The following is a 22,160-nucleotide window of genomic DNA, read 5'->3' on the forward strand; positions in this document are numbered from 1 at the left end:
TACTGCTAATGACTAGCATAATGTGAAAGTGTGATCTCTTTCAGTATGGCTATTGTTATTAAGATATTAAGTGGTAGAGCTAGTGTCCACGTCTGGTCCATTGAACATCTTCATGTTGGTGTTTTGTTCTTAAAAACCTCTTTGGGCTAGGTGGGACGCTAGCACCCCACCTCGACAACATCCGGTGAAATTGCAGAGTGCGAAATTCATAATACAAAAATCGTAATATTAAACATTCATGAAAATACAAGTGTCTTATATCGTTTAAAAGCTTAACTTCTTGTTAATCCAACGCCGTTGTCAGATTTCAAAAAGGCTTTACGGCGAAAGAATACCATGCAATTATCTGAGGACAGCGCCCTGCATACACCATAATTAAAAACATTTTTCAAACAGCAGAGGCGTCACAAAAATCAGAAATAGCGATAAAATAAATCACTTACCTTTGAAGATCTTCCTCTGTTTGCAATCCCAAGGGTCCCAGCTACACAACAAATGGTTGTTTTGTTCGATAAAGTCCTTCTTTATATCCCAAAAAAGTCAGCTTAGTTGGCGCGTTTGATTCAGTAATCCACCCGTTCCACTCGTTCAACATGCAGACAAAGGAATCCCAAAATTTACCGGTAAACTTCGTCCAAACAAGTCAAACAACATTTCTAGTCATGTAGCCTAATATGTAAATAAATGATAGAATTTATGACGGAATGTAGTATGTTCAATACCGGAGATAAATAACGAAATGTGCACCCTCATTCACGCGTGCCACAAGACTACACTCCCAATCAGAGACACCTTGAAAAACTACAACTACTAGCTCATTTTACAAAAAACAAGCCTGAACCCCTTTCTAAAGACTGTTAACATCTAGTGGAAGCCATAGGAACTGCAATCTGGGAGGAATTCCTTTGAATATCCCATAGACAAGCATTCGAATGGCCTGTGACCTCAATTTTATTTTTTACGGATGGATTCTCCTCGGATTTTTGCCTGCCATATCAGTTCTGTTATACTCACAGACATTACTTTAACAGTTTTAGATGTTTTCTATCCAATGCTACCAATTAGATGCATATCCTAGCTTCTGGGCCTGAGTAACAGGCAGTTTACTTTGGGCACGTGAGTCATCCAAACTTCCGAATACCGCCCCCTAGCCTTAAGAAGTTTTAACATTGTACTTATTCACAGAGATTTCCTTCCATGCACAGTGCACATTTTCTCACATGTACCGTGCAATTATTCCAAAATTGGTGCACCAAATGCAAGCCAAATAAAACCAACAACAAACAAAAATGGGTTGTTGAATATTATCAACATTAATATGTATTTGCAGTGCCTTCAAACAGAGACACAAAGAGACTTAATCTGTTGGTGTCTATAGTGGTGGAAAAAGTACTCAATTGTCATACTTGAGTAAAAGTAAAGATATCTTAATAAAAAATTACTGAAGTAAAAGTGAAAGTCACCAAGGAAAATATTACTTGAGTAAAAATCTAAAAGTATCTGGTTTTAAATGTACTTAAGTACAGTGGTGTAAAAAGTACTCAATCATCATACTTGAGTAAAAGTCAAAAGTAAAAGTAAATGTTATACATTAAATTCCTTATATTAAGCAGTGGTGGATGTCCTTAAGTATCAAAAGTAAAAGTATGAAACGTAAGAGCCGTAAATCCAAAAAGCAAAACATCCAGACCTAGTATTTGGTTTGAGCTTTTCTGAAACAGTCTTACGGATGTAAGAAGAGCTCAGATTTAAAAAAAAAAAAAAAAAAAAAAAAAAAAAAGTGGATTCTCAAATAGGCAACACTTCAAAATACATCTCTTACAGACAAAATAGAATTATGCCTTAAAAATTAAGGAATATAGCCAGTAAACCTAAGCACTTACAAACACAGTCACTTTGCTTTAGAAAAAAATCCTATAATAGAACCCCATACATAAGAAGAAAAAAATTGAACTCATCAAAAGTACACACAACCTCACTGCAGGAAATGAGGACATCACCACTGATGGAACTGTATTACAAATCAGTGTGTCAGGTCAAGCCTTTTAACAAGGACACCTATAACTTGTGAATTTTACCCATAACTTAACAAAAAACATAAGGCATCCGAGTCCTTGGGCTTGCTAGCGTTAAGCTGTCATTACTTGAAGTTGAAGAATTGAAGGTTCATCATCAGTAAAAACTGGTTTTCAAAGTTTCTGGAATCCAGCCTTGCTCTCCTGGGACTGAAAACAAGTCCTGCAGTGCTGAACAGCCTTTCACAAGGAAGAGGACAATAAAAATCATGCCCATCCCACATCTACTCAATGTCAACTGTGTTTATTTTCAGCAAACTTAACATGTGTAAATATTTGTATGAACATAACAAGATTCAACAACTGAGACATAAACTGAAGAAGTTCCACAGACATGTGACTAACAGGAATGGACTAATGTGTCCCTGAACAAAGGGGGGGGGGGTCAAAATCAAAAGTAACAATCAGTATCTGGTGTGGCCACCAGCTGCATTAAGTACTGCAGTGCATCTCTTCCTCATGAACTGCACGATATTTGTCAGTTCTTGCTGTGAGATGTTACCCCACTCATCCACCAAGGCACCTACAAGTTCCTGGACTTTTCTGGGGGGAATGACCCTAGCCCTCACCCTCCGATCCAACAGGTCCCAGACGTGCTCAATGGGATTGAGATCTGGGCTCTTCGCTGGCCATGGCAGAACACTGACATTCCTGTCTTGCAGGAAATCACGCACAGAACAAGTAGTATAGCTGGTGGCATTGTCATGCTGGAGAGTCATGTCAGGATGAGCCTGCAGGAAGGGTACCACATGAGGGAGGAGAATGTCTTCCCTGTAACGCACAGCATTGAGATTGCCTGCAATGACAACAAGCTCAGTCCGATGATGCTGTGGCACACTGCCCCAGACCATGATGGACCCTCCACCTCCAAATCGATCCTGCTCCAGAGTACAGGCCTCGGTGTAACGCTCATTCCTTCAACAATAAACGTGAATCCGACCTCCACCCCTGGTGAGACAAAACCGCGACTCGTCAGTGAAGAGCACTTTTTGCCAGTCCTGTCTGGTGCAGTGATGGTGGGTTTGTTCCCATAGGCAATGTTGTTGCCGGTGATGTCTGGTGAGGACCTGCCTTACAACAGGCCTACAAGCCCTCAGTCAAGCCTCTCTCAGCCTATAGTGGACAGTCTGAGCACTGATGGAGGGATTGTGCGTTCCTGGTGTAACTCGGGCAGTTGTTGTTGCCCTCCTGTACCTGTCCCACAGGTGTGATGTTCAGATGTACCGATCCTGTGCAGGTGTTGTTATATGTGGTCTGCCACTGCGAGGGCGATCAGCTGTCCTTCCTGTCTTCCTGTAGCACTGTTTTAGGCGTCTCACAGTACAGACAGGGCAATTTATTGCCCTGGCCACATCTGTAGTCCTCATGCCTCCTTGCAGTATGCCTAAGGCACATTCACACAGCTGAGCAAGGACCTTGGGAATATATCTTGTGTTTTTCAGAGTCAGTAGAAAGGCCTCTTTAGTGTCCTAAGTTTTCATAACTGTGACCATAATTGCCTACCGTCTATAAGCTGTTAGTGTCTTAACGACCTTTCCACAGGTGCATGTTCATTAATTGTTTATGGTTCACTGAACAAGCATGGGAAACAGTGTTTAAACCCTTTACAATGAGATCTGTGAAGTCATTTGGATTTTTACAAATTATCTTTGAAAGACAGGGTCCTGAAAAAGGGACATTTCTTTTTTTGCTGAGTTTACATAAACCAAGCAACAGGGCTAAGTAGGCTACCCATTGGACTGAACCACAAAGTCAGGAATGTAGTTTAAATGGGTGGTTCTCAAATCTATGAAGTGTCAAAATGTACACTATACACAGTTGTTGATGAATAATAAAATACTGTTAATTAACCACATGTTGTCTTACCCATTCTGATGGTGCGTCATCCTTTGTCCACGTTGTTGTGAATTTGGGGAGAAAGATTGCAGCTCCTATCAGGTCAGGGTCGTGAAACATGTGGCTGAAGCGCTTCTTCAGTCCCAGTTGTAGCGCATCTACCAGAGGCAACATTACTTCAGGGACAACTTGATTCGGTCAAGTTTTGTGGTCTGCAGGTTGATAGTGTGAAGTAGCCACCCCATCTGGACATTGGTTTCAGTCTGCAGGATGTTGATGGCCATTGTGACTGTGCTCATGGTGGCAGCATACTCTGTGAGGAAGGCGAGATCAGCTGGATTTAACCTATGAAAAAGAAAATCTATATACACTGCTCAAAAAATAAAGGGAACACTTAAACAACACATCCTAGATCTGAATGAAATAAATAATCTTATTAAATACTTTCTTCTTTACATAGTTGAATGTGCTGACAACAAAATCACACAAAAATAATCAATGGAAATCCAATTTATCAACCCATGGAGGTCTGGATTTGGAGTCACACTCAAAATTAAAGTGGAAAACCACACTACAGGCTGATCCAACTTTGATGTAATGTCCTTAAAACAAGTCAAAATGAGGCTCAGTACTGTGTGTGGCCTCCACGTGCCTGTATGACCTCCCTATAACGCCTGGGCATGCTCCTGATGAGGTGGCGTATGGTCTCCTGAGGGATCTCCTCCCAGACCTGGACTAAAGCATCCACCAACTCCTGGACAGTCTGTGGTGCAATGTGGCGTTGGTGGATGGAGCGAGACATGATGTCCCAGATGTGCTCAATTGGATTCAGGTCTGGGGAACGGGCGGGCCAGTCCATAGCATTAATGCCTTCCTCTTGCAGGAACTGCTGACACACTCCAGCCACATGAGGTCTAGCATTGTCTTGCATTAGGAGGAACCCAGGGCCAACCGCACCATCATATGGTCTCACAAGGGGTCTGAGGATCTCATCTCGGTACCTAATGGCAGTCAGGCTACCTCTGGCGAGCACATGGAGGGCTGTGCGCCCCCCAAAGAAATGCCACCCCACACCATGACTGACCCACTGCCAAACCGGTCATGCTGGAGGATGTTGCAGGCAGCAGAACGTTCTCCACGGCGTCTCCAGACTCTGTCACGTGCTCAGTGTGAACCTGCTTTCATCTGTGAAGAGCACAGGGCGCCAGTGGCGAATTTGCCAATCTTGGTGTTCTCTGGCAAATGCCAAACGTCCTGCACGGTGTTGGGCTGTAAGCCCAACCCCCACCTGTGGACGTCAGGCCCTCATACCACCCTCATGGAATCTGTTTCTGACCGTTTGAGCAGACACATGCACATTTGTGGCCTGCTGGAGGTCATTTTGCAGGGCTCTGGCAGTGCTCCTCCTGCTCCTCCTTGCACATGCTCTGGACACTACGCTGACAGATACAGCAAACCTTCTTGCCACAGCTCGCATTGATGTGCCATCCTGGATGAGCTGCACTACCTGAGCCACTTGTGTGGGTTGTAGACAATGTCTCATGCTACCACTAGAGTGAAAGCACCGCCAGCATTCAAAAGTGACCAAAACATGAGCCAGGAAGCATAGGAACTGAGAAGTGGTCTGTGGTCACCACCTGCTGAACCACTCCTTTATTGGGGGTGTCTTGCTTATTGCCTATAATTTCCACCTGTTGTCTATTCCATTTGCACAACAGCATGTGAAATGTATTGTCAATCAGTGTTGCTTCCTAAGTGGACAGTTTGATTTCACAGAAGTGTGATTGACTTGGAGTTATATTGTGTTGTTTAAGTGTTCCCTTTATTTTTTTTAGCAGTGTATATATATAATACTGTGTTTCCTAACCCTATACAAAGGGGACCACTAACCATTTCAACTGATTTAACTACAGTAATCAATGGCTGGATGAGTAGTTGACTAAATAGATCAATGATAGTGTATGGCTACAACATGTGAAACAGTTATTAGTCCCCAAGCAAAAGGCCAGGAAACACTGCAACAGATTTAGACAACATTCAAGACCTTAAATTATGACAAAATAATATATAATCCTTTCTTACATTGGGACCTCGAAGTCTGTGTAGAGAACTCTGACGGCCGCCTCTCCTTTGTCTTTGACAATCCTCAGGAGTCTTTCTACAGCCATGAACCAGGAGTTCCACCTTGTAGCAATCGGGCGCAGCAGCTGGAGATCGCAAGTATCTTCTATCATTTTGGCTGCAAGTGTGGATCTTACACATTGGTTCCAAAGTGTTTGGCACTTGCCAAATGTTGAACGGGACACTTTTTTCCGAGCCTCACTGGATGTTGCTTTCAGGGCATCGACCGTAGATACTAAGTTGAGTAGGTGGCAAGCACAGAGCTGGTGCTTCGGCAGCTGGTACTCAAAACCATCATCTTCATTCAGGATCGTTGCCACATCAACAAACTCCACTTCTTCACTCTCTTCTTGTTCATCATCACCATCTTCCTGTCCTGGCTGAGCTGCTTCACCACCCACTGCTTCCACTATCTCGTTGTTTTCATCTTCTCCAAAAACTTGGAAAGCTTTCAAGAAGTTAGAGCCGTTGTCTGTTGTTGTTCTCACAATCTTAACCCGGATTTCAAACTCAGAATGGATGTCATTTAAGGTGCCTGGCAACACATCAAAGGTGAGTGATCCTCTCAACCGTTCACAGGCCAGGGCTGTAGAGCATCTGTTGAGACTGTTAGGGTCTATCCAGTGGGCTGCAACACCAATGAAGCTCCGTCTTCTTACAGACAAGCAGTCAGTGGTGGTGGCGATGTGGTCAACTACTCTCAAGGCCTCAGTCACCTTCTTCTTCCATTCCTTGGAGACTTCATCAATCCTGGAGCGTAGTGTGGGCCTTGATAAGATATTTGAGTTAGGCTGCAGATCCTGGACAAACTCACTGAACAGTTCTTGTTTTACAACAGCAAATGGTTGGAGCCCTTGTACCACATACTTCACCACAGCTTTGTCAATGGATTTTTGAGACACTGTCTTCAGTAATGTACTCTGCTTGATGGTGGAGGAAGTCTTAGGGGCATGTTTTCTCTTCAGTGTTTGCCGTCAGTTCTCAATACTTCTTAAAATGGTGTACATGCTTTATCTGAAATAAGAAGAAAAGGAAAAGAGAAAGACAGTTACTTAGATAACTACCATCACCAAATACTTAAAGTATAGGTTCCTAATTTAAAGGTATAAACAACATTAGTTAAGTGAGGAGATTGTGACCACCATTTAATATTACAATGAGAAAAAAAGGTTAATTACTCTAGCTAGTAGGTTAAGTCAATAACTTAAGTCTACAGTAATTAGCAAGGTAAGAACAACTTTATCAACTAACATAGGGAATAAAATAGCTAGCTAACTTGGTGTTAGCTAAGATTTGAAAGCTAACATTAGTTAGCTAGCTAGTTTGACCAGGTTTTTAGAGAAAAGGTATTTGTCTACACTAATATTAGCTAACTAAAATGTGCCCAGATTCAGAAACGACCAGTTAGCTAGCTTGTTAACAAGAGCACATTTTAGCACCGAGGTAAAGTTGGTTTTATATTCACACATTCGGACATTCATCAGACATTCGCCAAAAGCCATTTAAAATTGTAAAAATCAATAACTAATTCACCGTTTGTCAAAGAAACATCAAACTAGGTATGATTTATTCTATAAATGTCTAGCATACTTTTACAACCTTTGTTTTGAGGAAAAAAATCCAGTTTTGACTAGATATAAATACACTACATTTCAAAAGTTGAGTCACTTAGAAATGTCCTTCGTTTTGAATGAAAAACTTTTCTTTTTGTCCATTAAAATAACATAAAATTGATCAGAAATACAGTGTAGACATTGTTAATGTTGTAAATGACTATTGTAGCCGGAAACGTCTGATTTTTAATGGAATATCTACATAGGCGTACAGAGGCCCATTATCAGCAACCATCACTCCTGTGTTCTAATGGCATGTTGTTAGCTAATCCAAGTTTATCATTTTAAAAGGCTAATTGATCATTAGAAAACCCTTTTGCAATTATGTTAGCACAGCTGAAAAATGTTGTCCTGATTATAGAAGCAATAAAACTGGCCTTCATTAGACTTGTTGAGTATCTGGAGCATCAGCATTTGGGGGTTTGGTTACAGGCTCAAAATGGCCAGAAATAAAGGCTTTCTTCTGAAACTCAACAGTCTATTCTTGTTCTGAGAAATGATGGCAATTTCATGCGAGAAATTGCCAAGAAACTGAAGATCTCTTACAACGCTGTGTACTACGCCCTTCACAGAACAGTGCAAACTGGCCCTAACCAGAATAGAAAGAGGAGTGGGAGGCCCCGGTGCACAACTGAGCAAGATGACAAGTACATTAGAATGTCTAGTTTGAGAAACAGACACCTCACAAGTCCTCAACTGGCAGCTTCATTAAATAGTACCCGCAAAACACCAGTCTCAACGTCAACAGTGAAGAGGCGACTTCGGGATGCTGGCGTTCCTGCTGCCTAGCAAAACAAGTTCACCCATCAGTGTGCCAACTCACCGATTTTGCTTGCATATTTTTTCCAGCATAATACAATTTTTTCTTCCAGCTTCAGATTGATTTGATTTCGTAGCGAGTAACGAAGTTGTCAGAGGATGTGTATCGGAGTAAAAGTATTTTTTTTTTAAACGTTTGATGTAGTGAAGTAAAACTAAAAGTCGACAGAAATATAATTAGTAAAGTAAAGTACCGATACCCAAAAAAACTACTTAAGTACAGTAACAAAGTATTTCTACTTCATTACTTTACACAACTGGGTGTCTAAACCTATTTTCCCTGCCGTGCAAACCTAGCTTGCTTAATGATAAGCCATAATTATGACAATAGATGTTAGGAAAAACTAACCAATCACAATTGTACATTCCTGCACATTGAATACACTTAAATAGACATTGTAGACACACACATTCTGTATATGCACACATTCATAAACACACTAAAATACTATGCAAATACAGTGCATTCAGAAAGTATTTAGACCCATTGACTTTTTCCACATTTTGTTACATTACAGCCTTATTCTAAAATTGATGAAATCGTTTTTTTTCCCCATCGTTAATATCCCCTCACACAAAATCCCATAATGACAAAGCAAAAACAGGTTTTTAGAAATGTTTGCAAATTCTTATTTTTTTAAACACGGAAATATCACATTTACATAAGTCTTCAGACCCTTTACTCAGTACTTTGTTGAAGCACTTTTGGCAGCGATTACATCCTTGAGTCTTCTTGGGTATGAAGCTACAAGCTTGGCACACCTGTATTTGGGGAGTTTCTCCCATTCTTCTCTGCAGATCTTCTTAAGATCTGTCAGGTTGGACGGGGAGTGTCGCTGCACAGCTATTTTCAGGTCTCTCCAGAGATGTTCGATGGGGTTCAAATCTGGGCTCTGGCTGGGCCACTCAAGGACATTCAGACTTGTCCCGAAGCCACTCCTGCGTTGCCTTGGCTGTGTGCTCAGAGTCGTTGTCCTGTTGGAAGGTGAACCTTCACCCCATTCTGAGGTCCTGAGCTCTCTGGAGCAGGTTTTCATCAAGGACCTCTCTGTACTTTACTCCGTTCCTCTTTCCCTCGATCCTGACTAGTCTCCCAGTCCCTGTCGCTGAAAAACATCCCCACAGTATGATGCTGCCCCCCCATGCTTCACTGTAGGGATGGTGCCAGGTTTTCTCCAGACGTAATGCTTGGCATTTAGGCCAAAGAGATCAATCTTGGTTTCAGTTCTTTAAGTGCCTCTTGGCAAACTCCAAGCGGGCTGTTGTGTCTTTTACTCAGGAGTTGCTTCCGTCTGGCCACTCTACCGTAAAGGCCTGATTGGTGGAGTTCTGCAGAGATGGTTTTCCTTCTGGAAGTTTCTCCTATCTCAACAGAGGAACTCTGGACCTCAGTCAGAGTGACCATCGGGTTCTTGGTGGAAACAGGATGCACCTGAGCTGAGTTTCGAGTCTCATAGCAAAGGGTCTGAATACTTATGTAAAAAAGGTATTTCTGTTGTATCGTCATACCCAAGAAGACTCTAGGCTGTAATCGCTGCCAAAGGAGCTTCAACAATGTACTGAGTACAGGGTCTGAATACTTATGTAAATGTAATATTTCTGTCTTTTGTGGGGGGTTTTGCTAAAAAAACTATATTTTTACTTTGTCATTATCAGGTATTATGTGTAGATTGATGAGGGGGAAAAAAAGATGTAATACATTTTAGAATAAGGCTGTAAGGTAACAAAATGTGGAAAAAGTCAAGGGGTCTGATTACTTTCCGAATGCACTGTACATGCACACAACACACACGTGCACACACATGCACACACATGTACACACTCATGCACACAAACACACACACACACACACACACACACAACTACACATCTTTCCATGAAAGGCCAAGTACTAGGACTGGTTAATGTAATTTATTTTCATTGATCCTGCCTGATCAGGTGACTGTTTATCCTTTTACAGGAAGCCAATGCCAAGCTCCTCTGCCTGTGGAGACGTGAGACTGTGCTGACCTCTGTCTCCCATTCCATGTACCAGGGCATTCAAACCTTCACTGTTAAGGCGAGGCTGCAAGCTCTTCCCGACAAATATAACCTAGCTCTCTGGTACCTTGCAAATCATGTCCCATTTTGTATTCTACAAGAGTCAAATGTAATGGAGTCTGTTGTCAATGTTGTGAATGATTGCTGTTTATACAATAATTTGTACATTGCTAGACATGACCACCTTGTCGATCTGATAGCCAGCGAGGTGAAATAGGTAGTCTCACCAACAGCACACATCCCTAAACATTATTGTACAAGAGGAAGCTGGTTTGATGTTGATGATGTGTTTTCCCTTGTGCCAAGTACTCCAGATGTTGTTGTTGTGGGGGAAGGCCAGAGGGAGGTGCTCATTTTGGAAGTGGGCTGCTCATTTGATGGCTACATGGAGCATGCCTTTGCCGACAAGCTTCTTAAATAATAGCCCCTCGTGGCACGCTTGGACAGCCTCTGGTTTAGGTGCAAGCTGGTGGCACTGATATTTGGCAGTCTCGGCCACGTGCACAGGCTTGCAGTGCGTGTCCTCCAGATTGTGGGCCTGCCAAAGATTAAGGCAAAGCTGTTGGCTAGGTACTCCTCTGTTTCAGCTGTCATGGAAGAACCCTTTTTGTTTCTGTGGAAAGGGTTCTACATGGAACCAAGGTTGTAGGTAGCACCTTTTTTTCTAAGAGTGTGTTTGGAGAAGGAGGTGCTTTCTGTACCCTTGAGAACCAAGCATACAAGGACCTTCTTTTTTAATGTAAATTTGATTGATGTATTCAAATAAAGTATGAGAGAGAGAGAGAGAGCTTGCATTTGTCAGTTCTCATATGGCCTCATCAACCCACAAGGCCATGTTTGTGTGTATGTAGGGCTTCATGGCTTTAAACTAAACATGGAGACACTTCATACTGTGGACAGACAGACAGACTTTATTAACCAAGAGGAAGAAAGTGGTTCTCTTTGTGTTTTAGATAAGAAACAATAAGAGGAGACTTTGTAAAAGCGTATCATGCAAGACCAAGGATTTGGGGCGATACTCAAAGCTCCTCCCAGAGATCATGTGATGTCAGCATCTGAAGTGTGTGCCAGGCCAGTATGTGTTTGCCGCCGCAGCGCAGCAGGCCGAGCTGGAAGAGTTTTAAGGATATTTCTGTTTGTTTGAATAACGCTGGCAAGTGCATACCTCCAGGAATATATTTGAAAGAGGGTTTTTTAACATACTCCTGAACCCAACTGGACTAGAGCCATTTGCCTGGAGTCTGGTACTGCCAAATGCATTTGCGCACACACACACACACACGCACGCACGCAGAAACGTACACACGCACACACTCTGCACTGTGTAGACTAGAGCATGTACCATAGAGGGGGTTTGTTAATATGCAGTCCAGTTTTTGGTGGTAGCATCTATCAGATCAGAGGCGAGGGTTTAAAATCAGACCAGGCTGCTGAGAGACTCTGAAGAGACATTCTCTGGCAGAGATTAAGATAACTTTTCCATCCTTAGAAGATCACAGTTACCCGCTTTTGATGGAGGAATAAAATAAGGCCCAATTGTCTTGTGATGCTCATTAGAAACATTGACTTTAAATGTGGGGAGAGTTTTTTTTTTGCTTTAAGTTGAGGGATAGAGTTCCTTTGAAAGTAATGGCATTGTTATTGTAACTTAGTGCATTATTGTAGTGTAACCTTGACTACAATGTATTTACTATGTCAAGCTGTGAGGCGATTTCATAAAATAATAAAGCATGATTCTGCTGTTGATTATTTCAGTCTTTACAAAGCTTTCATGGACACAGTCCAAAACAGATTGTATTCACAAAACAATTTGACTCACCGATCACTTAGCCAGGCCTCTTGTGTGTTGAAGTATATCTTCCTGTGTGTCTAAAAGGTGTATTATGTCAGGCAATATGAAAGATAGTCATTCATAAACTCACTATATAGCAGAAACATCAATGTGACCCCAATTCCGATCAAATGCTGCAAGTTAGGATTAAGAGACTCATGCACACACCACTTATGTGAAACATAAAAGAATATCAGACACTAGTGTGTGTGTTTGTGTGTGTGTGTTCGTGTGTGCATACAGTGATGCTCATTGATAAATTATAACAATATTTCACAAAGTGTTTACTAATTTATTAGCTATGTAATATCAGTTTATAAGCAGTTAATAAGCAGATCCTTATCTTGTGTATTAACAATACCCTCTAATCCGTTACCGAAGCAACATCAGCCTTCCTCAACAGCAAGCAGAGCAGAGCGGCCACCGAACAAGCACAGATAATGTGAAGTAAAATGTTGTGTGTATGTGTGCGTGTTCAAAGGTGAGGCCTTGGGTGATATCGTAGCATTACCTCCTATACGCACAGGGTTAGGATAAAGGATAAAAGAGAACTAGTATAATGACCTTGGCATAATGAAGGCTTGCTGATGTCCATGATTTCCCTGGTTTCCACTACTCCATATGAGAGGATAAAATAAGCTTTGTCTAGCCAAACATTAGCAACCGACCGAAAAAATTGCCCAAATACAATGCAAACCCTCATTCCCATGTTCAAGTTAATATGGCCAAGATTATAATCTCCAGGCAAATTAATAGATGAAACACATTTTTCTCTTTTTTTAATGGCGACCAGTTTAGGAGCAATTTCCCTAATTCATGAAATTATTTAGAAAGTGATGTAACGTCCATTTCTTTTTATGTTGAAACCAAAAGCAACGTCTAGTCTTGGACCTTTCGGAGCTGCTAATGCAGCACAACAAAATCAAAGTCTTCAAAAGAGCTTTTCATTCCACTTAAAGTTGATGAAAACCTGCAACTGACCTCAGAACATGATTAGATTACATCAGATAGTAGGCAACAAAACAATAAAACAACAATCAACAATAAATAACAAGTAGTTGTTGTGATCTTCCAAAATATGTGCCTGTTCCAATCTGTCCTGACTTGATATTTATAAATCAGAAATATATATTTGCCCATGTCATGCCCTTTGTAATATTTCGGAGGGCAATACAACAGCATCTTGCAAGGTACATAGCAATATGTCTAATAGTGCACATTTAAAAATATTGGGATGTACAGTGAGCTCAAAGTGTTGGGACAGTGACACATTTTATGTCGTTTTGGCTCTGTACTCTAGCACTTTGGATTTGATATGAGGGTAAAGTGCAGACTGCCAGCTTTAATTTGAGGGTATTTTCATCCATATCGGGTGAACTGTTTGGAAATTACAGCAAAAGTATTGGGACAAATTCACTTATGTGCATTAAAGTAGTAAAAGTTAAGTATGTGGTCCCATATTCATAGCACGCAATGACTACATCAAGCTTGTGACTCTACACATTTTTTGGAAGCATTTGCTGTTTGTTTCAGTTGTGTTTTAGATTATTTTGTGGCCAATAGAAATGATTGGTAAATAATGTATTGTGTCATTTTGGAGTCACTTTTATTGTAAATAAGAAAATAATATGTTTCTAAACACTTTTACATTAATGTGGATGCTACTATGATTACGGATAATCCTTAATGAATCGTGAATAATGTGAAAAGTGAGAAAGTTACAGACGCATAAATATCATACCTCCAAGACATGCTAACCATAACAACAAAAAAATTGGGTGGGGTATGATATTTGTGCGTCTGTAAATTTAAAATCCAAAGTGCTGGAGTACAGGGCCAAAACAACAAAATATGTGAGGAATTTCCATAATCTGTTACAATGTTTACTGATTGACCTGCTATCAGTGATTGTTGTGAGATAAGCATTGTCTATTTTCACTGCTGTGGTACATTCCATAAACACTCAAACCCACTCCTCATCCACTCACTCTCAGTAAATTAAATAACATTTTATTGGTCACATGCGTCGTAAACAAGAGTGAAATGCTTACTTACGGGCCATTCCTAACAAAGGAGAGAAAAATAATATTGAGAAATAATAGAAAAATAAAAATGTAATAATAACATTTATAATAGATACATAATGAGTAATGATAACTTATCTATATACAAGGGGTACCAGTACCGAGTTGATGTGCAGGGGTATGAGGTAATCGAGGTAGATATGTACATATAACTAGGAATAAGGTGACAGATAGTAAATAGTAGCAGCAGCATATGTGTTGAGTAAAATAAGTTACTGCAAAAAGGGTCAATGCAGATAGTTAACCAAATCGGTACCTGCACTATTTAACTAACTATACTGAACAAAAATATAAAGCAACATGCAACAATTTCAAAGATTTTACTGAGTTACACAGTTCATATAAGGAAATCAGTCAATTAAAAGAAATTCATTAGGCCCTAATCTATGGATTTCACATGACTGGGCAGGGGTGCAGTCATGGTTAGGCCTGGGAGGGCATAGGAATATTGTCCCCAGCATAAGGTGCACCAGTGTAATGATCATGCTGTTTAATCAGCTTCTTGATATGCCACACCTGTCAGGTGAAATGCTCACTAACAGGGATGTAAGCAAATGTCTGCGTATGGAACATTTCTGGGATTTTTTATTTCAGCTCACGAAACATGGGACCAACAATTTACATGTTGCAATTATATTTTTGGCATAAGGTAGCAGAGAGAACAGTCTATGATTTGGGTGGCTGGAGTCTTTGACAATTTTTAGGGCCTTCCTCTGACACTGCCTGGTATAGAGGTCCTGGATGGCAGGGACCGCGGCCCCAGTAATGTACTGGGCCGTACGCACTACCCTGTAGCACCTTGTGGTGATGCAGCTAGTCAAGATGCTCTCAATGATTCTGCTGAATAACATTTTGAGGATCTGATGACCAATGTCAAATCTTTTCAGCCTCCTGAGGCTTTGGTGTACCCTCTTCACAACTTCACAACCTGTCTAGTCATCTTCGGTAATCAGGCCTACCACCTGACGGTGTTGGAGTCATGCACGGCCATGCAGTCGTGGGTAAACAGGGAGTACAGGAGGGGACTAAGCACGCAGCCCTGAGGGGTCCCCGTGTTGAGGGTCAGCGTGGCGGATGTTTTGTTGCCTACCCTCACCACCTGGGGGCGTCCTGTCAGGAAGTCCAGGATCCAGTTGCAGAGGGAGGTGTCCAGTCCCAAGGTCCTTAGCTTAGTGATAAGCTTGGAGTGCACTTTGGTGTTGAACGCTGAGCTGAAGTCAATGAACAGCATTCTCAATTAGGTGTTCCTTTTGGCCAAGTGGGAAAGGGCAATGTGGAGTGCAATAGAGATTGCATCATCTGTGGATCTGTTGGGGCGGTATGCAAATTGGAGTGGGTCAAGGGTGTCTGAGATGATGGTGTTGATGTGAGCCATGACCAACCTTTCAAAATATTTAATGGCTACAGATGTGAGTGCTATGGGGCGATAGTAACTAAGACAGGTTATCATGGTGTTCGTGGGCACAGGGACTATGGTGGTCTGCTTCAAACACGTAGGTATTACAGACTCGGTCAGGGAGAGGTTGAAAATGTCAGTGAAAACACATGCCAACTTGTCAGCACATGCTCTGAGAACTCGTCCTGGTAATCCATCTGGCCCTGCGGCCTTATGAATGTTAACCTGTTTAAAGGTCTTACTCACATCATCGTCCTGAACAGCTCATGCTCTCACGCAATATTCAGTGTTGCTTGCCTCGAAGCGAGCATAAAAAGCATTTAGCTCGTCTGGTAGGCTCGCGTCACTGGGCAGCTCGCAGCTGGGTTTCCCATTGTAATCCGTGATACATCTGATGAGCGTCAGAGCCGGTGTAGTAGGATTCGAGCTTAGTCCTGTAATGTTGTTAAGCCTTTTTGATGGTTTGTCAGAGGGCGTAGTGTGATTTCATTTTAGCGTCCGGGTTAGTGTCTCACTGAAATTAGCAGCTCTAGCCTTTAGCTAAGTGCGGATGTTGCCTGTAATCCATGGCATCTGGTTGGAATATGTACTGTGCATTCGTGTTTTCAAATCTCTTCCCTTTTTGTTACGTTACAGCCTTATCCTAAAAATGTATGAAATAAAAACACGTCTTCATCAATCTCCACACAATACCCCATAACGACAAAGCGAAAACAGGTTTAAGAAATACCTTATTTACATAATTATTCAGACCCTTTGCTATGAAACTCAAAATTGAGCTCAGATGCATCCTGTTTCCATTGATCATCCTTGAGATGTGTCTACAATTTGATTGGAATCCACCTGTGATAAATTCAATTGATTGGACATGATTTAGAAAGGCACACACCTGTCTGTATATAAGGTCCCACAGTTGACAGTGTATGTCAGGGCAAAAACCAAGCCATGTGATCGAAGGAATTGTCCGTAGAGCTTTGAGACAGGATTTTGTCGGGGCACAGAATCGGGGAAGGGTCCCAAAAAATTTCTGCAGCTTTAAAGGTCTCCAAGAACACAGTGGCCATCATTCTTAAATGTAAGACGATTGGAACCACCAAGAGCCTTCCTAGAATTGGCCACCTGGCCAAACTGAGCAATCGGGGGAGAAGGGCCTTGGTCAGGGAAATGGCCCCAACAACCCAATGGTCACTCTGACAGAGCTCCAGAGTTCCTCTGTGGAGATGGGAGAACCTTCCAGTATGACAACCATCTCTGCAGCACTCCACCAATCAGGCCTTTATGGTAGAGTGGCCAGACTGAAGTCTCAACTCATTAAAAGGCACAACAGCCCGCTTGAAGTTTGCTAAAAGGCACTTGAATGACTCTCAGACAATGAGGAACAAGATTCTCTGGTCTGATGAAACCAAGATTGAACTCTTTGGCCTGAATGCCAAGCGTCACGTCTGGAGGAAACCTGGCACCATCCCTACGGTGAAGCATCGTGGTGGCAGCATCATGCTGTGTGGATGTTTTTCAGCGGCAGGGACGGGGAGACTAGTCAGGATCAAGAGAAAGATGAACGGAGGAAAGTACAGAATGATCATTGATGAAAACCTGCTCCAGAGAGCTCAGGACCTCAGAATGGGGTGGAGGTTCACCTTCCAACAGGACAATGACCCTGAGCACACAGCTAAGACAACACAGGAGTGGCTTCGGGACAAGTCTCTGAATGTCCTTGAGTGGCCCAGCCAGAGCCCAGACTTGAACCCAATCAAACATCTCTAGAGAGACCTGAAAATAGCTGTGCAGCAAAACTCCCCATCCAACCTGACAGTGCATGAGAGGATCTGCAGAGAAGAATGGGAGAAACTCCCCAAATACAGGTTCACCAAGGTTTTAGCGTCATACCCAAGAGACTGTAATCACTGCCAAAGGTGCTTCAACAAAGTACTGCGTAAAGGGTTTGAATACTTATGTAAATGAAATATTTCCATGTTTGTTATTAAATAAATGTGCAAATTTGTTTTGAAAATCAGTTTTTGCTTTTTCATTATTGTGTATGGGTGTAGGTTGATGAGGGAGAAAAACTATTTAATCCATTTTCGAATAAGGCTGTAACGTAACAAAATGTGGAAAAACTCTACGTATCTGAATACTTTCCGAATGCACTGTATGTACTGTCACTGTGGGGACGACGTGGCACTTATTAATGAAGCTGGTAAACTCCTCAATGCATTCGGATGAATCCCGAAACATATTCCAGTCTGTGCTTGCGAAACAGTCCTGTAGCTTAGCATCCTGTTCATCAGACCACTTTCATATTGAATGCGTCACTGGTACTTCCTGTTTGAGTTTTTGCTTGTAAACAGGAATCAGGAGGATAGTCGTGGTCTGATTTGCCAAATGGAGGGCAAGTGAGAGCTTTGTATGCATCTCTGTGTGTCGAGTAAAGTTGATCTAGAGTTTTTTTCTCTTGTTGCACAGTAGACATCATGGTTGAAATGAGATAAGCCGGATTTCAGTTTTTCTGCATTAAAATCAATAATTATTTTCTTGTTGGTCCTATATAGCTCGATGAGTGCGGTCTTAGTGCCAGCATCGGTTTGTGGTGGTAAATGGACAGCTACACAAAAACTCTGTTGGTAAATAGTATAGTGGATCAGAACCTTGAGACTTTCTTAATATTGAGCACCAGCTGTTGTTAACAAAGAGATACACAACACGTCAGAGCTGGTGTAGTAGGATTTGAACTTACCCAATGCTGCTGTTCTGTCCTGCCGATGCATAGAAAAACCAGCTAGATGTGTATTATGCAGGTCCTTGTTCAGACAAGTTTCTAACAAACATAGGATATTACAGTTCTTCAGGTCCCATTGACAAGATAGTCTTGAACATAGCTCGTCCAGTTTGTTCTCCAGTGATTGTACATTTGCCAATAGAACAGAGGGTAGAGGCGGTTTATTTACTCGCCGCCTTAGTTTCATCAGGGTGCCTGCACGTCGGCCTCTATAAATGCCGTCTCTTTCTCTTCCGAGTGTTGGGGATTAGGGCCTGGTCCAGGGTAAGCAGTATGTCCTGCACTGCCGACTCGTTGAAGTACAACTCTTCATCCAAATCGAGGTTAGTGATCATTGTACTGATGTCCAGAAGTTCTTTTCGGTCATAGGAACCGATGGCGGAAACATTTATGTACAACAAAATTGAAGACCAGAGCAAGAAACCTTAATCCTTGCCTTAACCATTTTAAATTACAATTTCAATGGGGTGATGTCAGAGTGAAGTCCCAAGGATTCCGTTTAGATTTTTTCCCTCTTAGTAAGAAACCACTGTACGGACGGACGACTGTAAGGACAATTTCAATGTAAGATTTTTTATGTACAGTATGTTAGCTCTTTTGTCAACATTGTTATTGGAGTTGTTTACAGTGAGGCAAGGATGTTTTTAATCAATTTTTTAATTGAACCTTTATTTAGTCAGTTAGTCTGATTGAGATCAAAATACCTCTTTCCCAAGGGAGTGTGTGCATATGTTTGTGTGAGCGAAAGACAGAGAATGACAGAATGTATGTGAGTTGAGCAGCTGAGTTCAGCAGAGCCTTGAGCTGTAAACCAGGTAAAGTTTGCCCTCTACAGGTCATTGTCTTGCGTTCCAATCAAGTCACTCACTCCATTCACTTGTATTTCTCCACAGGTACAGTATATTGTGATGTTGAGGGGGTCAACATGTACAAATAGGCCGCATGTTTTACATACAGAGATTGCTATACCCAAACATCGTAGGTTTAAAACAATAAAACATTGCTCAAAGAAATTATACTTTATAACTATGTTGTGGGATATCAGACAAAGGACAGAGAGTGACCTCATTGCTAAATAAGAATGAACTGATGTTCTAAAACATGACACATGACCTTATAATAAGGCCAAACCACCGTACACATAGAAACGTGTTACTTTATGTGGGGTGAATGTTGGAATAATGAGCACTGTTTTAAATATTATTTCAGACATTATATGCTTTTTAGTGAAAGTGTAAAAAAATGATTAAAGCAAAATGTATCTTTCATGCCAATGGACAATATTGGTGCAAAATACTGTATATTTCAGTAAAGGGTTGGGGATGTCAATGTCAAGTTATAAAACATGTAGGTGGCCAGTAGACCTAGCCTGGCTGTGCCATATTCGTGTATGTAGGTGGCAGGGAAGTCAGGTGCAGGAGAAACCAAATTGGTTAATCTGGAGTATTTAATTAAAAAACAAACTCCACAACCAAAGTACAAAATAACATGGGTAACATATACCCGTCGCACACCGATACAAAACACACATAACATAACATCACAAAAACAATCACCGACAAGGACATGAGGGGAAACAGAGGGTTAAATACACAACATGTAATTAATGGGATTGGAAACAGGTGTGTAGGAAAACAAGACAAGACCAATGGAAAATGAAAAACTGATCAATGATGGCTAGTAAACCGGTGACGTCAACCGCCGAACACCACCCGAGCAAGGAGGGGCATCGACTTCGGCAGAAGTCGTGACAGTACCCCCCCCCCCCCGACGCGCGGCTCCAGCAGCGAGTCGACACCGGCCTCGGGGACGACCCGGAGGACGAGGTGCAGGGCGATCCGGATGGAGACGATGGAACCCTCGAAGCAGGGAAGGATCTAACACATCCTCCACTGGAACCCAGCATCTTCCCTCCGGACCGCACCCCTCCCAGTCCACAAGGTACTGAAGACCCCTTGCCCGACATCTCGAATCCAGGATGGATCGAACAGAGTACGCCGGGGCCCCCTCAATGTCCAGAGGGGGCGGAGGAATTGTAAATTATTGTTATTTATAGGCATGCATAGTAAAACTTTTTCTTTCTTTCTATTTCTAATTTAATATTTGAGACATTATCCTATTTGCATTTTTTTTTTATTGAACTGTAAGAATTGTCTATTTCCCCAGCAGTTGGTTCATGTTAGCCACCTGCACAACAGAATTTCCTATTTAACAACAATCAAACCTGTATTAGAGCAGATTGCTTTCTAGCCTAGTTCAGAAAGTCCATAGCTTGACAGCAGTAGGGGTAAGATGAACAAATGAACCCCTCACTAACACGCTTCCACGTTAACCAGCTGTCCCCCTGCGGTTTCTGACTCGGCCAAACCTTTGAAATGTCTTTCAAGGCATGAAAACACAACATGTTCACAGCTTTGGTAAAACTCCAATGTGTACACTGTAATTACAAGTTTTGTGTTTCGAAACCTTTACTTTTTCTCCTCTCATTTCTGATATTGATTAGGGTGCAAATGAGGCTCTCTGTTGATAAGAACAAAGTGGTTTCTGATTATGTTGCTGCTGTTATCAAGGGAAGCAATCAGAAGAACTAATTTTGACAAAAGTGAGACACATTTGCTCATAGCAAACACGCTTAAGGTGTGTGTATGTGTGTTTGTGTGGGCAGACGTGTGTGTAGGTGTACAGTAACAAGTTTGAAGTACATATACGGCTTCCTACCTCCTTTATTGTGCTACTCATAGACCTTTCTAAATGTGGTTATATTTCCTGCTGAGAAAAGGTTCATGTGGAGGGTACTGATGGAAAAGTCTATTTGTTTTCTGTGTGGGTGTATGATGGTACCTTTATTGGAACTGACCTCTCCCAGAGTTGCTTCCTACGCAGGGGAAGCAGTAGGGGAGCCATGTTGTCTGGGAAGACTCCTCTCCAGTAATCAATAAGATTGCCCAGTTCCCCTGCCCTGTCTCACCCCACAGAGACTTCAGTATGATGAGAATGAAAGGTGGGAGAAGGATAAGAGAGAGCCTGGAATCAGACACAGATGAGCATTGTTATTCATGCAAAGAGAAGCAAGATAGAATTTATACAGGCAAAAATACTTGTTTCCTGGAAATTGTACTTCAGTGAGGGGAAATTAGAGTAACTAAAATCTGGATTATGCGTCACATATAACAAGCTGCAGTGGAATGTGATTGATATTTACAAATGGAAAGAAATATAAGTACTGCTTATGGAATATATGGCCTTTCTGTGCTTGAGTTAGACATGTACAAAACATGATTTAATGATTAGTAAAACAGGGTGGCATTTTGTCCATCTCATCTTCAGGGCAAGGAGTGTGTGTGTGTGTGTGTGTGTGTGTGTGTGTGTGTGTGTGTGTGTCCGTGTCCGTCCTTATTAGGTATACCACTACCACATTGACCAGTCAACTATATAATACAACACACCTAAATGCTGACAAGCAGTATTTTTGTGTTGATATAAATGTATAAATTTGAAAAAAGTACATCTATATTCTCCATTGTAACCACCACTGTTGATCTTTTCATTCTCTCTCGATTGATCTGAAT

This window comes from Salmo trutta, chromosome 24 (genome assembly GCF_901001165.1).
Source record: "Salmo trutta chromosome 24, fSalTru1.1, whole genome shotgun sequence".
Taxonomy (NCBI): domain Eukaryota; kingdom Metazoa; phylum Chordata; class Actinopteri; order Salmoniformes; family Salmonidae; genus Salmo; species Salmo trutta.